General features: G+C 42.2%; 1 long non-coding RNA gene and 1 pseudogene across 1 annotated transcript; both read left to right on the top strand.

Annotated features, from left to right (window-relative positions):
* Positions 1-881: 881 nt before the first annotated feature.
* On the top strand, positions 882-1780 carry LOC132577095 (smad nuclear-interacting protein 1-like; annotated as a pseudogene).
* Positions 1781-3725: 1945 nt separating this feature from the next.
* LOC132586137 (uncharacterized) lies at positions 3726-3921 on the top strand. Its single transcript, XR_009556351.1, has 2 exons — positions 3726-3770; positions 3805-3921. It is a non-coding gene; the product is annotated as an uncharacterized LOC132586137 (long non-coding RNA).
* The last annotated feature ends 12899 nt before the right edge of the window (positions 3922-16820 follow it).

Raw genomic sequence — 16820 nt, 5'->3', positions numbered from 1 at the left:
TAAGTATCAGCTCCAAGGTTAAACTGCAGCTATCTGTTTTTCCTGCCTTTATGTATATATCGTGTTCCTAAAGCAGTTTCAGTACTCTGTACTCTCGCATTAAGTACCCACAATATATACTTATTTCCTTCCTTGGATTCCTTTTCTTAATTTTGCATTGCCTGCATTAACGACCTCCTCCTTTTGTTGTTGTTGCCTGAATGATATAAACTGGTTGCTCAGTTCCTGGGCAACAGCAGAATTAAGCCTTTTGAACACTCTCCTCAAACAATTTGCTTGTAGCCTCTTCCGTCTGCAGGACCGCTGATGCAGTAACGCCATGCCTTTCCAGTCACTCACAGAAGCCTTCGAAGTTCCTCGCCTCTACTCCCGCTTGCAAGGCAGTCCCGCCTACAACCGAAGGAAGAGCCTTCATTGGCTCCGCTCAGGACACCTCAAGGAGACGACAGGCTGAGCGAAATAAGAAGTGTTTGAAAGCGAGGCTAGAAGGCGGGAAGCCGGCGGGTGCTGCTATGGAGGAAGCTGCCCGCCGTCTGGCTTCCAAGAGTAAGAGCAAGTCCTCGAATAAAAAATGCAAGAGGAGTCAAAGCCCCCCGTCGAGTGACGGGCAAAATAAAGCAGGAGTGCCGAGAGGGTCACTTCCGAAGGGGGCATGATGAAGAACGGTCAGCATCTGAGGTGGAGCACGGAGTGGAAGTGGAGGTAGACACATCGGGGCCATCCATGGAGAACGCCTTGGGAGCCATGAAAGGGAAGCTGATCCTCGTCTCCAAGAGGTGCGTTCACACTGCACTACATAATGCATTTTGCAACTGGTTTTCTACTCTGTAAAAATAGAACATAAATACATTATTTAGTGTAGTGTGAACACAACCCAGGAGATGCAACAGGTACGGGGAGAGTTTTATACCCAACGGCGGCATGAACATCGTCAGCTGTTGGAAGGAGAATAGAAACACAGGAAGGCCCGGTAGCAAGAGCAAAGTCCAATTAAAACCAAGTTTTGAACTGTCCGTGGCGCTTTTGGAGAACAGAACATCAACACTTTATGTGGAGTGGTCATCAAATACACTGAGCCTCCCCAAGCACCTATCCCATAGAAACGGTGGTGCCTCTATCCTTTTAAGAACGATGAGGTTCTTCCGGTCATGTGCATTTACACAGGCAGAGTGCCTATCCGATAGGCGGACAACAGACGCATTGTTGATATTCCTGTTGACTATCGCTCCTGTTTGAAACAGCATGTTGTCTTTCAGTACTGGGTGGGGGAGTATACTCACTCTGATGGCACAACAGGTCAGAATGTTAAAACACTACATCAGGGGTGGTCAAACTGGCTTGGGAGCCACATGCCACTCTTTTGCACATATTGTGTGCCTCAAAGGTGCCACCATCCGGTTGACTGGCTTGGAAAAGGCATTTATAGTTAAAGTTGCTTTATTTCCAGCTCTTCCTTCCTCTCCCCTCCATTTGCTTTCTTTCCATCATTCTTTCCTTGCGGCTTTCAGACATCTGACATTCATGTCTTGAGGTTCTCAAACATCTGACATTTATTCTATTATGTAAAGCAAGTTCACCCCTGCTCTACATTATTGATCCTGTGTCAAGCAACGGCACTTTTCTGAACAACCAGCACATTGAACCTCACTGTTACTATGATCTTAAAGAGAAGGATGTCTTGAAATTTTGGTTCACCAGCAGGGAGTATGACCTCCTGTATGAATCATCAGACGCCTCCAAGGTGGACCAGAAGGAGGAAGAGGATGAAGAATCCACATGACAATAATTCAGGGAGGTGGACTGAACTTTTGTGAACTGGGTAAAAGTTGGATTTAGATTATTTTAAATCCTCATGAATTCATATGATTTTTTTAATCTTGAAATTAAATAAAGCCATCATACTGTAGATTTTTGTCTATAGGCAGCACCGCAAAAATCACACATCCACTACTTTGTGGGGCCACAATGGTGGATCCTCAGGATTTTTGTGCCAGGTCATCCCAAACTCACCATCAGATCACCCATTATGTCGATAGCCAGATTGCATAGTAAAAAACACAGATCATCATCCTTGTGGCACTACAACAGCACAAAACATGTTCTAAAACACAGATTCTCAAGAGTTTTGCATTGGGTCACCCCAAATTCACCATCCAATCACATGTCCATGGGTAGAGGATCCATGAGGATCTATGTTTTCAAACCATGTTTTTGCAATGTGGCAGTGCCACAACATGATGGATGAGTGATTTTTGTGGTGCGATCTGTAGCTAAGTGCAAGATATGTGACTTTGCAGTGACACAATGAAGAAATCCTGAGGATCCATGCTTCCCAATCATGATTTTACACCCTTGTGGCCCTACAAAGCAGTGGATTTGTGGTCAGATCTGTGGCTATAGACAATGCGATTTGTTGTTAAATTTCAGGTGACACAAAGCAAAAATCCTGAGAATCCACAAGGACCCGTGCTTTGGAACAATATTTTTGTGCCATCAAAGCCATGGATATGTGATTTTTGTGGTGCAATCTGTGGTTATGGACATATGTGTCTGATGGTGAGTTTTAGCAACATAATGCAAAATTCTTGATGATTCATGTGAATCCATGCTTCAGAGCTACGTTTTTGCGGTGTGGCTGTGCCATGTCATTGTGCATCCATACATTTTGCGCCAAGATCTGGGGCTACAGACACGTCATGTGCTTTGATGGTGAATTTGGGTTACCCAACTCAAATATTCTGAGGACCCACAAGGATTGTGCTTTGGAATTATGTTTTTGCACCATTGCCATGCCACGAAACAGCAGATCCATGATTTTTGTGGTCAGATCTGTGGCTTCAGACATTATACATGATCTGATGGTGAGTGTGGGATGACCCCTCCCCCAAGGATCCATGATAATCCATGGATTGTAACTACGACCAATTTCTCACATTCTACACTAAAAACAGAGAAACCAACTCTATGATTTTAGTGTAGAATGTCACCTAAACAGGGCTAAACCAGGATTAAAGGTCTAGTGCAAAACTGGTATAAATTTTAGTGCCATTGTGGCTCCACGAAGTGGTGGATGCATGATTTTTTGTGGTGCTGCCTATAGACTAGGACATGGTCTACAATATGATGGTGGTTTTATTTTGCTTCAATGTAAAAATCCTATAAATGCATGAGGATCCATGCCTCAGATACGTATTTTTGTGTTGCTGCAGCACCACAAAGTGTTGGATCCATGTTTTTATGGTCCAGCCCATCATCCTGGCTTCCGCAGGTGATTTGATACTGGATTTGGTGATGTTCTCTTATAAAAAGTGAATCCATGAGGACCCACATAGGTTCAGCTTTTACTTTTTCACCTTTTCCTGCAGTAGAGCTCGCATGTATACGGTGATGCTGGATGGAGCCTTGCTGTCCTCTTGTCTTTCACTCCCTTAGTCTGCTGTCTCTTGACTTCTTATTCCAGGAGCTCCTCCTACACGTGTGGCTTTTGTGGTGCTGGACTTCTTTGGGTAGTAAAGGAAGCCACTGTGGCTTTTGTTAATTGAAAGGTGTTCTGGATGCCCATGTAGCCTGGCAGCAATTAATGATTTTTAAATAAAACTTTGAAGCAACAAATATTCATGTACAACACAAAGCTGATTTTTCTCATCCTTCCCCTCCCCTAAAATCCAAGATAACTAATGTCTTCTTTCTTTTGCTTCAAACTGTTAAAAAAGACAAATGCTACTTTAAAAAAAATTCTAAGTAGGGTCTTGAGATAAAGAATGCCAGAAGTTGTTATGTAACATCTGTCATTGTTTGATTTAGTCATATGTTAGAGTCAGGAATTTGTATGAATTTTTATGTGTTGTGTAGGCAATTGGTATCAGGATAAGTTTTCAAGGATACGGTTTGCAGCGTATGTTTAAAGTATCTGCAATCTTCTCTCTGGCTTTTTATTGTCAAGGTGAAGGGGTCTGAGCTGGTTTCTGAGGCTCCTGTTCTGTTTGTGAATATCTGATAGGATTGTGAGCGTTTTCCATAAAAACATTAACAGTATATTCCTTTGTGTCTAATTCTTGCAAGAGGCAAGTGGTGCGTTATGATTTGGGAATGGGAAGGAAGCTTATTTCACTGTTTTGTGCACTGAAACCACTTGTTGTACAGGGCAACCTGATGTACTTGGTTAGTAACTTCCCTTACTGCCTGCATTTCCCAAGAACACTCTATTTGCTAAGGCATGCAGTATACGTAAGTCTAGAACTAGGGTGGTTGAGCTGAAATGTAATTCCTAAATGATACCTGAGAGGGATGCTTTAAGACAGCAGTATCTTTACTATTGTTCCTCTTCTTATTTGAAATAAAAGATTTGTCAATTTAAATAAATAAATATACTATTAAATAATTTAGGGCATATTTGTCACTAAAATTGTATTGCTAACTGTAGAGAGAATACTGGTTTAAAATAATGTCATCAAAGGAATCATATCAGGTTTCTGCAGCTGGAAATTAAGTTTTTTTTAAAAAAAATCAGTTCTGACATTATCAAAATCTGGAATGTCAATCAGAATATCGATGAAAAGGTGGAAATGGATATGGTCTCACATTACCCCAAATTTAATCTCTTGTGATTAAAGGAAAATTTGGAGGAAAGTGCATACAACTGGTATTTAACGTGTAATAGATTGGTACATGCATAACATAAGAACATAAGAGAAGCCATGTTGGATCAGGTCGCTGGCCCATCCAGTCCAACACTCTGTCACTGATCTACCGGTCTACTGATCTACTTGTGCTCATTTGGAGATGTTCCTCCAGCTGAGCAGATCTCATACATTTAATCTGGAACCTATTATCCAAAATTTTGGGCAACAAACAGGACATAATTTGCCACTAAAACTATATTTACGCTGCTTTGTTATCCAAAAGAATGTGTCCTAGCCATAGAGGGAAGTTATTCATTTATTAACAACAACATGACAACAAAACGCTTCCTGACTGAAATCTCAATAAGCACCTTCTGTACATGACTGGCTTTTGAGATTTTGGACAATAGCATATATCAGTGTAGAAGTCTTGAAGATGTTAATTTACAGTAGGATAAATTTATCAAAATAGTAATAGTTTATAACAGCATGAAATGATAAAGTTAAATATGGGGCTAGACATTATATTTTTTCATTGTTTTGTTATAGCCATGAAATGTTGACTTCATAACTCTTTTAAAACATAAATTTAAAAAAAAAAAAACACTTTCTGACATACTCTAGAACAAAATAGTGGTTTTATAAATATATCAGAAAGAATCTAAACACAAAAGATTTCCTTGACTGGCTCCAAAATGTCTCTAAATAAACAATTTTAAAAGATTTGTATGTGAGAGAATTTTATCTCAGAGGGGAAACCAGGGTTAATTGTAGTTTAATTGTTTTCTTAATTGGTTCCTTTGCCTGATCCATTTAAAATGCTTTTTCCAGGAAGGTTTTAGAAAAAAAGAAAGATTAAAGTTTGCTCACACAGCAAAGAGAATGAAATACTGATCAAGATCCATGAAACTTCTGAGAACAGGTAAAACAAATGTGTGACCAACAAAGATAACTCAGTAATTTCCACTATGTTTTGATGTATATAATTACTGCTCAGGTTAATAAGCCTATGAACAGTCTCCAGACACAACTTCAAGAACTGCACGCAGATTGTGAAGGAAACTGTGGGAATTATTCACGTACACTGCCAAAAGTTTCCTCAATATTGTGTTAAATTTATAAACCTACTGGATTAACTCTGGTAATTAATTTCATTCATGTATGTAGACATATGGTTGCCAGCCTCCAGGTGGGGCCTGGAGATCTCCCACTTTTAGAACTGATCTCCACCTGACAGAGATCAGTTCCATTGGAGAAAATGGCTGCTTTGAAGGGTGGACTCTATGGCATTGCACCATGCTGAGGCCCCTCCCCTCCCCAAACCCCACCTTCTCCTGGATCCACCCTCAAAGTCTCCAGGTATTTTCCAACACAGACCTGGCAACCCTAAACCATGTAGAAAAATTAAATCTTGACAATAAATCCTATTATACAGCAACAGAAAGCAAATAGGGGAGGGATGGTGGCTCAGTGGTAGAGCATCTGCTTGGGAAGCAGAAGAACCCAGGTTCAATCCCCAGCATCTCCAAAAAAGGATCCAGGCAAATAGGTGTGAAAAACCTCAGCTTGAGACCCTGGAGAGCTGCTGCCAGTCTGAGAAGACAATATTGACTTTGATGGACCAAGGGTCTGATTCAGTATAAGGCAGCTTCATATGTTCAAATACATCTGTCAGTAAAATATCCCAATACTTAATAAAGTGCTGCAATTCAGCTTAGTTCCAAGGCACCTCAGGAGAATCACTTGTTTATAACAATCTTGAATGTATTGCATATAAAGGAATCTCAGATGTTATTCATATAGGCACATGCTGCCTACGATTCTGGCAGTCTTGATGGCTGCAACTAAATACACCAGGTGACTGTACTTGAAGTGAGATGAGAGTTCTCTCTGGTTTCAGAACCATGGCCTGTTCTCATAAGCAAATCACCATTGGTTATTTCAGTGGTCAAGAGATGAATATGTATTTGCAAGGCAGCTGTGTAAAAGAAGGTCATTTGCTAGAAAATACTAACAAAACAATATGATGCTACAAAGAGTACTGCAAGATAGCAATAAGCAGTTTTCTGTGAAGGGCTGAATTAAAATATTATGGGCTTCATATTTGGGCCTCAGCATAGCCATTAAACCATGCCTCCCATATTATGAACTATGATCCCCACTGTGCTGTGTGAGAATACACTTACATGAATTACTGCTGATAACACTACTGTACTGTTACCCTCTTCTTGCTCAATCTCAGCACTTCCTGATATTCCTAACCATAATGAGGGAAAAGCCATGGGGACACTGCCAAAAGTTTCCTCAAGGATATATTAGATTTGTAAATCTACTGGATTGCTGGTAATTGACTACATTCATGTATATAGCATACAGACCACCATATAGAAAATTTAAATATTTTATCCCATGCTTTAACATCCTTTTAGACAATGAATTACGCAGGAAAACAAAGCATTTTAAATAGGGCTGCCAGCCACCTGGTCCGTGTTAGGGTTCCCCCAGTTTTGCAGGCTACTCCTCACTGCTGGCCACCTGGCTAGCAGGGGGAACCCCCTCCTGCAAATGCCCCCAAACATGGTCTGTTCCAGAAGTGATGTCACCATGCCACCAACATTGTGCAGCATTGCTCTAGGTCGGGGTGGCCAAACTGCAGCTCTGGAGCCACATGTGGCTCTTTCACACATATTGTGTGGCTTTCGAAGCCCCCACCACCCAGCTGGCTGGATTGGAGAAGACGTTTCTCTCTTTAAATCACTTTTCCAAGCCAAGCCAGCTGGTAGCTTGAAGAATGCCTTTAATGCATTGCTTTCTTTCCCCCTCCCCTCCCCATCTATTTTCCTTCCTTCCTTCCTTCCTTCCTTCCTTCCTTCCTTCCTTCCTTCCTTCCTTCCTTCCTTCCTTCCTTCCTTCCTTCCTTCCTTCCTTCCTTCCTTCCTTCCTTCCTTCCTTCCTTCCTTCCTTCCTTCCTTCCTTCCTTCCTTCAGAGATGTGCTAGTCCAAAATGACAGGACCATTACAGTCATATACCCTTCTGATTGCTTGTCTTTTATCCCAAGCCAAAGCATTTTTTGTCTTTCCACTGACTGCTCAACTTTTAATCAAATTCTTACCTTATGTAACTATCTATGCCTAAGGGTTTGTTCACATATCACATGTTAAGAGAGAGGAAAGTACTATTATTATTTTCCAAGAAATCCCATGGTTTCTTTAGTGCATTCCCATATCATTTTTGCAGTAAGATCCCTTTTCTACCCTCTGTGTCTGTAGTTATAATCTATTTTAATATATACTCACCTTTCTAGTTTCCCTCATTAATTTATTCCTTGCCATGATAATCTGTTATTTCAATCTAAAAAAGAGCAATTTCTGCCTAGCTCCAAGCAAGCGCCTAGCTTTGTTCTGCATGATCAAAGAATGAGTTCAGCTCAGAACTCCCATTTCCTTCTTTAATAGAAAAAGTCTTCATATATGTTTCTGGTTCTGACAAAATTCTAACTTGTCAATTCCAATACTATGCCAGGGGCTGAAATACTCACACATGAAAAGAACAAGAGGTGAGCTGCAAATTCTGATCCAGAGGTGACATTTCACTGGTAGGGGTTGAGACAGTGATTTTCAGTGACTTGCACATCCCAGTATATAGACACCACTGTGGGACACAAGCCTAGTGGGTCAACACAGGTCTACCTAGGTTACATTCCTAACCATTGATAGTACATCCAAGCATAACTGATAAAAAGCAGATGAACCAATCCAGCAGCATAGGTGCCTGAAAGTCAACAGCTGCATAACATTCTATTTTTATCAACAAGAAGAGCCTAGCTGTGCCCTATTGCTTACACTAGCAAGATAAGAAGGGGCCCACAGACCCCAACAGGATTTAGCTATTCAGGCACAGGCATAGTAAATGTTTGGCTGTGCCACAGCTATTGACCAATAGAATAGTGCCACCATAGCCTTTACCTTATAAGGAATAGAAGTGGTATCTCGCAATGGTAGTATTTTAGACATTGTAACCAATTGCTTTGTATATGGAAAACATCCCACCCCATCTTTTTTTCTTTTTCTATCCCACCCCAGTTTGTTCTCGGGTTTTGTTTTGGGTTTTTTTGGCTTGTTGCCCACTGCTGGGCAAGAAGTTGCTTGCATGCGGGGTCTTGCTGGCCCTTGAAAACACTGGGCTTTTGTGCTTGCTGGATTGAATATTTTCCCTTTGAGAACAGATTATGTGAATGTTCCTTGCGGGAGCCTGATTCAGTTCCTCATAGTTTGCTCCGTTGCCCTGTGTTTTGTGGGATTTGTCAGCAACTTCTTGATCCTGTTGCTCTCCAGTAGGAGTTGCCCAGTGTTTCCCCAGTGGGTTTCCCCAGATTGATGGGGCTGGTGGCCGGGTGTTTGGCTGTTGTATTACATTGGGGGCGATCATATTTTTGGGCAAGGGCAATGAATATTTGATTGGTTTTGCCCTTGTGCATTGTTTTTCTGTGTTATCTTGATTGCCTTCCTGGACAGTGTAATTTTTACTCGGTTTTGCACGTTTTGGATCCTGCTGTGTTTTTGTTTCATTCTTTTATGCCATTAAAGGTTTCGCATCTCTTGAACATGGGAAAACATGTGGCAATGTGTCATTAGGGGGATATAAAGCCCTGGCCACCCTGTTGGGGGTAGGGCAACTCGGTTTGCAGGCCATGACTATGCATTGCTCACACTTCTATTGCAATAAATCTATTTCTTCCTCCTCACCTAATGTTTTAAGCATAAGGTCATAAACAATACACACTCTAAGCTATGGAGTCTTGTGAGCAAAAATTCTGCTTTGTGAGTTACTGGCATTAAAGTTGTGAGCTACTGCAGAAATTAGTTTGCTCTGGGGCCATTCTTCCTGAGTCAAAACAAAAATGTGTGAATCAGAGCCTTAAAAACTGTGAGCTAGCTCACACTAGCTCAGCTTAGAGGGAACACTGGTCACAAAAGTTTTTTTTTTAAGATGCTTTGTGTTTACTTAAGCTTTCCTTCTCTTATTTGAAAAATTCCTGATGACAGCATCAAAATTAACTGTTCTGGCAATGTTTGATCCAATAAGCCTGGCCAAATCCACAAGAAGTTCTTGAGACACTAGACCTTAAAAAAATCTTGATCTGCTTGACTTTGCTAAATGATCTCTCTGTAGAAGCTACTGTTGCTGGAGCTGCTAAAAGAATTCATAAATTGACACAAACATTTGAAAACTGGTCACTGAGTCCAATAGTTTTAACTGTGTGTTTCCAAAATTTATCTTATGTACTGAAGGTAAATGCTGCATTTCTGTCCAAAAATCCTCATAATTAAGGTCATCAGGATATTGTTTTGATAAAAATAAAGCTTTTCCTTTCAAATTGCTTTCAGACATGGTAAAGTATTTCCACAAGAAATTGAACTTTTCAGCCAACTGCTTCCTAGCATTGAATCTGACAGTTAATCCTGCTATAGCACTACCCACAAAAACATAAAACAGATTTTTTGAAGTAGGCTTCTTCTGGTGAATCATCTGTGTCATTCATCTCCAGCAAGTTAGCATCAAGTCTGTTATCACACAGCCTTGCCCTCTTGTGTGTAACTCCACCACATTCACAAGAGAATATGATTTATATCTTAAAGATCAATGCAACAATTTTGGCTTCATTCCACGTGCATTTCTAGTCATTTTGTAAGATCTGTAAGGAGTGTTTTGATGTTTTCTGCTTTGACATCCAATGTAGCATTTCTAGCTTGGATTACCTTATTGCAGTCATCTATGCAAGCCAATATTTTGTACCACACAGCTAACATTAACACAATGACAAAATATGCCACATGGAATAAAACAACATAACATATAAATAATATTCTTTGTCCTTGGACTCCAGGAAACTCTTGGATAACGCTTGGGCCTCTTTGGGCCTCTTCTTGGCCCAAGATTCCTGGTGCAATGCACCTGCTGACACACACACTCCTCCATAGGGCCTGTCCTCAAGATTAGAATAGGAGGCAGGACTCAGTGGGCTACAGGAAGAGAGAAGCAGTGGGGAAGTCCTGTTCTCAACATCTGAGGTGCTGTGATGCTTGGGATTTAAACCATGCCAAAGGGGGGGCTGTAGAAAAAGCCCAGCAGGGACTCATTTGCATATTAGACCACACCCTCTGACATCACCATTGTCTCACAGCTTTTTTGTAGAAAAAGCCCAGCAGGGACTCATCTGTCTATTAGGCCCCACCCCCTGACACCAAGCCAGCTGGAACTGTGTTCCTGTGCATTCCTGCTCAAAAAAAGCCCTGTCAGTGCCTCTTCCCTTTTCACATAAGTGGAGCTGCAGTTTCACAAAATGCTATGATTCTGCAGTTCCTCTGTTTACATAAGTAAATTTCTCACACAAGTTTTTTACAAGAAATACTTAAGCTGTCCACTGACATATCATTGGAACTGAATGAAAGTTTTAAGGAAATGGAGGCTATCATCACAGAGGAAGTCATCTCAACAAAATTGCAGCTTTTTCTGATGTTCATTTCATTTGAGTGGAGGAATGCAGTCATTTAAACTGATAACAATCATATACACTAGATGTTTCATCAAATCAGGAAATGCCAAAAAATTAAAAAGTCTGTCAGTCAAGGGGCTGTAAATATAAAAGCTGGAACAAGGGAGGAAGGATCACGATGAAATTTGCATGGAAATTTTGTCACTGACTTGATTATTGCCTTCCTAACAGTGTAATATTGTTATATCTGGACTCAGTAGGTAGCCTGAGGAAACATTGAAGGGCTCAGTCTCTCCCCACCTTCCATATAAATAAGGAGATGGAAACCTGATGAAACGGTTCTTCAAAAGTGCCATTTCAGGAAGGAAAAGCAACAAGATTTCTTTGTGGGGTAGGGCAAAACACACAGAAGTATTTTTAAAATATATTCAACCAAGATAATATTTATGGAAGAGCAGTGAATTCTAAGGCAATTCAAATGGGGACAGTGGGAGGCTCATGGCAGGGCCCAATGACAGCAAAGCTAGGAGTATCCACCCACAGAGGGAGGATGTAAGGGTCCTGCACCATGAGATGATCAGTCCACATGGACTTACGGATCCCTCCCCCATGACCCTCCATACAAGAATTACAGGGTAGTCAGCCAGCCATCCTCCTGTCAGGCCTCACCCTCTCACAGGTGGCTCCTCCCAACTCTGCAGTCACTTTCACCCCAATACAGTATTGTTAAAAGTGAAACAATAGCAGAGAATACCACTTCTGGCCAAACCCATGGATTTGGATGGCTCTGCAACTGCAGCCGTCTCCATTTCTTTCATGGGGCCACACCCCCTGTGCACTTGACCACATGATGATGGCCTCCATGTATCCATGTCACTACAGGAAAGTGGCCAGTTCCCATGGGGAGCAAAACATTGGTTGGGCATTCAGATATTGGCCACACTTCTATGCTACCAGCAGCTCAGAGGTATGGCCAATACCACTTCTGTACACTGCAAGCTGATGGTGGCTGACACCCCTGGTGACTAGACAGGTTGCTGGTAGCTGTCAGGGCTGGGCAGAGAGAGTTTCAACCCTGCCTTCACCATGGCCATGAGAGAATCTCTTCCACAAAATGTGTGCCTGTACCCTTTCCCACTCCAGATGTGTGCCTGTATCCTTTCCCATTCCATAGATCCTAGAGGCCCCAGGGATAGCTCTGGGTTGCATCCACTGAGCCATGGCCAGTCTTCCATGTCACTCACTAGTGGCACTGGCAGCTGCTGACACATGGCAATGTTGTGGAGCATCATACACTCTGCGAAGAGTTTGGCTACTGCCTCTAGCTGCATGGCTCTGCATCCTGTGTGGTGAGGGCAACAGAAGCATAAAGGAGGATAAGAGAGAAGAAGAAAATGTAAGCCAAAATGCCCTCAAAACAAGGTTGGGGAATTGACAGGTGGGCACCTATGGCTTAAAAAGGATCTAGAATCTATGTAAACAGGATTCCACTTCCAGAAATTATTGCTTAAATTCACCAAGGACACTAATTAAATAAAACAATTAAAAATTTATTGTAGAAAAATATAGAACACACATACAAGGTGATGGATACATACAACACACATACAGTCCTAATAAAAATAGAGAGAAATGCATAGAGGTAACATAAGGATGGACAAACAGGTTGATAATTACCGATTGTAATCTTCAAGGAAGGCTCCAATGGCGACAAATGAGGACGATGGGGAATGGGACCCTCAACTGGCCAAGAATCGGGGATGTATCTAAGTAGCAGGAATGGGGTACTGCTAGATGCACGCCTGTGGGGAGCTGGGTCACAGGTTATAAGGACTACCTTGAGCTCTTAGGGGATGGCAGGTACAGGGGCAGATGACAGGTGGTCAGCTGGTACATGACCTCAGGAAAAGGGGAGACTCCGCAATGACCATAAGGGCTGGACTTATGAGGTAGCCAATAGCCAGTTTATTGGGGGCACCTAATTGGATGCTCGTACCTGGCCAATGAGCAGACTTGGCCCTAGTTACCTGATTGGACTTCCAGGTAACAATGGGCCAAAGGGGGAGGCTCCAGGATGACCATTAAGGGAAGAATGGGAGAAATGATTGGGGTGGGGGTGATTAAAACTATCAAACTTATCTTTAAAAAGGTGACAATAGATGGCCAAATTGCTACCTAAGGTAACGCCCGGTCTAGACAAAGGCACTTGGCTCTAGGTGAAGATGTTCTTCCTCTTCTTCATCCCTCTACTGGCACCAGTCTTTGTCTTGGGTTCCGTTGGACAAAGGCTTAGGCAGTCTGGCAGGAGCCATGCCTAAGATAAGCTTGATGGCCTTATGCATAGGTGACATCTGTTGAGTACATGAGCCTCTCGCTTCGCTGTAATGGAGTCTAGCACTGCAGGAAGATACCTGCTGTTGATGTTAGCCTTCCCATATGGCTTCTATGGTCAAGACTGGAAACCACTTGCCTGGACAGTTCCTTGCGGCGCACCTTCTTCCACTGCAACGGCCAAGATGGTGATTGCATGGAGCGACTGGAAACCCATCTGTTCTCCTGGTTAGCACTCCTCCAGAGACACAGAGTGTTGCTGCAATGTTGTGGCTGTTAGTACTCACACATAAGTCCCTTCATTCTGGTAGACAAAACCCACGTTCTCCTGGCAGATGTGTGTGAGTTGAGTCTCCAGGCACCCTGGAAAACAAATGGGTGACTATGATGTTCTGAAATTAAGGGTCTTTTTCTCACAAAAAGCCTGGAGTTATACCCCACCTTTTACTACCCAAAGGAGTCTCAGAGTGGCTTACAATCTTCTTTTCCTTCTCTTCCCCATAACAGACACCCTGTGAGGTAGGTGGAGCTGAGAGAGTTCTGACAGAAACTGCTCGAGCAGAACAGCTCGAGCAGATGCATGTGGAGAAGTGGGAATCAAACCCAGTTCTCCCACTTAATCACTACATCAGACTGGCTTCCTACTCTGCCATGTTTCCTCCATATATTTCCATAGTGGCTTCAGTCCATGCTGCAGCAGGTCCATGTTTATACACAGGCTGGGGAGCACCACAATACAGCTGGCCTAGGGCAGCTTAAAGCCTTCAAACTGGCTATAGGGCTTGGCATCTCTCTGGAATGGTTATTTCACTCAGTAAATATCATGAGACTAGGCATGGTCTCTATTCTGCTTGGTTTTCTCTGCTTGTGGTGGTAATGAACTAAAACTGGTTGACCAGCCGTTGCCTAGACAGGGAGAGCCCTTCCCACATCAAAACAGGTGGGTGCGGGAGAAAGCAAAACCAAGATGTGACCTTGATGGAAACTGATGAAAAGCGGCTGAAGGTTGATCTGGAGAGGAAGAGCATGGGACAGGAAAAGGATTACACACTTCCCTGTTCTCTAAATTACTTCTTCCCAAGGCTACTTTTTTAAAAAAAAAGACAGAGCAATTGTGTGTAATGTGTGTAGTGTGTAGAATCAGTGAATTGGCCCAAAGTAATGTAAGTGACCCTTAAAATTAATCACAGGAGACATAAATGGTGCCCTCAAATATTCATCAGCATGTTGATAATGAGCAAAGTTAACAGTAAACTGCCACATTAGATTTTTGGAGTGGAAGAAAAATAAAGTGGTAAACTCAGCATCTATTAGTAACCAAATGCTTTTTCCCATTCCTGAAGAGTTAATCCCCAAATGGATTGGCGATTGTTTTTTTCCTAGGGCTTGGCTCTAGAAGCCTGAATTGCATGGCAAAGCCCAGCCTTAAAGCACAGGGAGTAATTATAAAGGTTAAATTGCCTCTGAGCATGAAAATGCATAATATGCACACAATGCCTTCCATGGACTACTGCTATTAGCAGCTTGCCCACACACATTTGGAGAGTGGCATCAGGGTTTCCAGATGAGTCAGGGGTTTCTTTTCTTTCCTTTCCTTTCCTCTTTAAATTCTAAAAGCAGAGACCTCTAACAATTGCACACCTACCTGCCTCCATTACCACAACTTTCCCCAGCTGCAGGGTCATGAAACCTTAATTGTTCACAGGAGAAGGAAAACACTCAAGTCACTTCTCAGTGGCAGGCCCATTTTGTTAACTCAAGAGCACCACAGGGAGATATATTTTGAAAGTAGCCTTGCAAAGGATTCGGCTTTCCGTGGCATTTCCAAGACAGAAAAGACACCTGAAGTTATACAGCTTTTCATCCACAGCTGTTCCTTAGGCTTAGGGTCTATTTGTGTAATTAGGCAAAACTTCTACAGTGAGAGTTAACTATTAGCGGAAGAGACATTACTATGCCAGGATGCAGGATACATTTTGTGCTTCCAGCAAAGAACGCAAGATTTAACTATTGCCTTTGCATTAAAATTCTAAGTTGAGTTTATCTTAGCCAGACTTTAAAATGTTGAAAGGTTTCCTTTGGGAACCTTACTCATGTCTGTGCATTTCACAAGAATTATTATTGTCAGAATTCACATGTCTTCTGCCATGAATCACAATTACCTAGGCATGTATTTCAGTGTAATTGTCTTTCAACATGTTCTGCTCAGCAGCTATCCCTTCCCCTACTTCTCTCCTGCTTCCCCCCCTGGTATTCGCTTGCATGTGAATTGTATAGTGTCCTTGAAGACTGGAGCTGTAACATGAAAGCATTCCCAAGTGAATTGCCCTGGATCTGAGAACACTCTGGTGCTAACTACTCCATGTTAAACAAAGCAGGAGTCAAGTTGCACCTTTAAGACCAACACAGTTTTATTCAAAACGTAAACTTTCGTGTGCTAAAAGCACACTTCTTCAGATGAGGGGATCAGGTACTTCTCCAGGTACCATCCTGGGAGGAAACAGAACCACTACCTTTGAGATAACACTCTGTACCCCTTGAGCTATGTTTTACTTCTTGTTCAGCCTAGAGCACGAATGTCAAACTCATCTGTTACAAGGGCTGGATTTAAAACAAATGGGATTTTATGGGGCCAAGTCATGTGTGTCATAAAAGTAATGCCAGGTAGCGGAGATATAAACTTTATACAGGATGCAGAAAAACATAATTTTTTTTATCTTAAAATACAAATATGCTTAAAACTCTTATATTTTGTTTAAAATGAAAAGGTGGGGGAATAGTGGGATTTGGCAGTGCAATTATTAAAATAAAACATGAAGAAAAAGCACAAGGATCACAGCAGAAACTAAAAATATAAAATGCTCTGAATCAAGGAAACATGAAATGGTTGGGCATTGTAAACTTCTCTTCCCCTCCCCACCCCCTGTGGGTCTACTCAGATTGACAATAGCTCTTCAGTGTAATTTGGCTGTGGGTTCCCAGGCTGGAATACTCACAAGGCACTAGTTCTCAGGCCCATTCGGCACAGACAAGCTGTCTCAAAGCATCAACCCTCTATTTCCAAGCAGCTTCAACTGGCCATAAATCCTGCAAAAAGGAAAACTGCCTTATTACCACACCATTGAAATACATTGCTGCACAAAGTTGCAAGGAAAACATGGAATGAATTTCCAATTAATATCATCCATTCAATGTTTTCCTTGCAGTTTTGCAAGCCCAGAAGCCAACAAAGACAAGGCAGAAGGAACTGGGAATGTTGTCCGCAGCCTTGGAGCTTCAAAGGGTGAGGACGGGGGGAGAGCCCCACGGGCCTGATTGAAGCCCTGGGATAGCCAGGTGTGGCCCACGGGCTGGGAGTTTGACAGCCCTG

The sequence above is a fragment of the Heteronotia binoei genome, chromosome 1 (assembly GCF_032191835.1).
Source record: "Heteronotia binoei isolate CCM8104 ecotype False Entrance Well chromosome 1, APGP_CSIRO_Hbin_v1, whole genome shotgun sequence".
Taxonomy (NCBI): Eukaryota; Metazoa; Chordata; class Lepidosauria; order Squamata; family Gekkonidae; genus Heteronotia; species Heteronotia binoei.
Note: the sequence above shows the minus strand (reverse complement) of the source record. Positions and strands in the feature narration are given on the sequence as shown.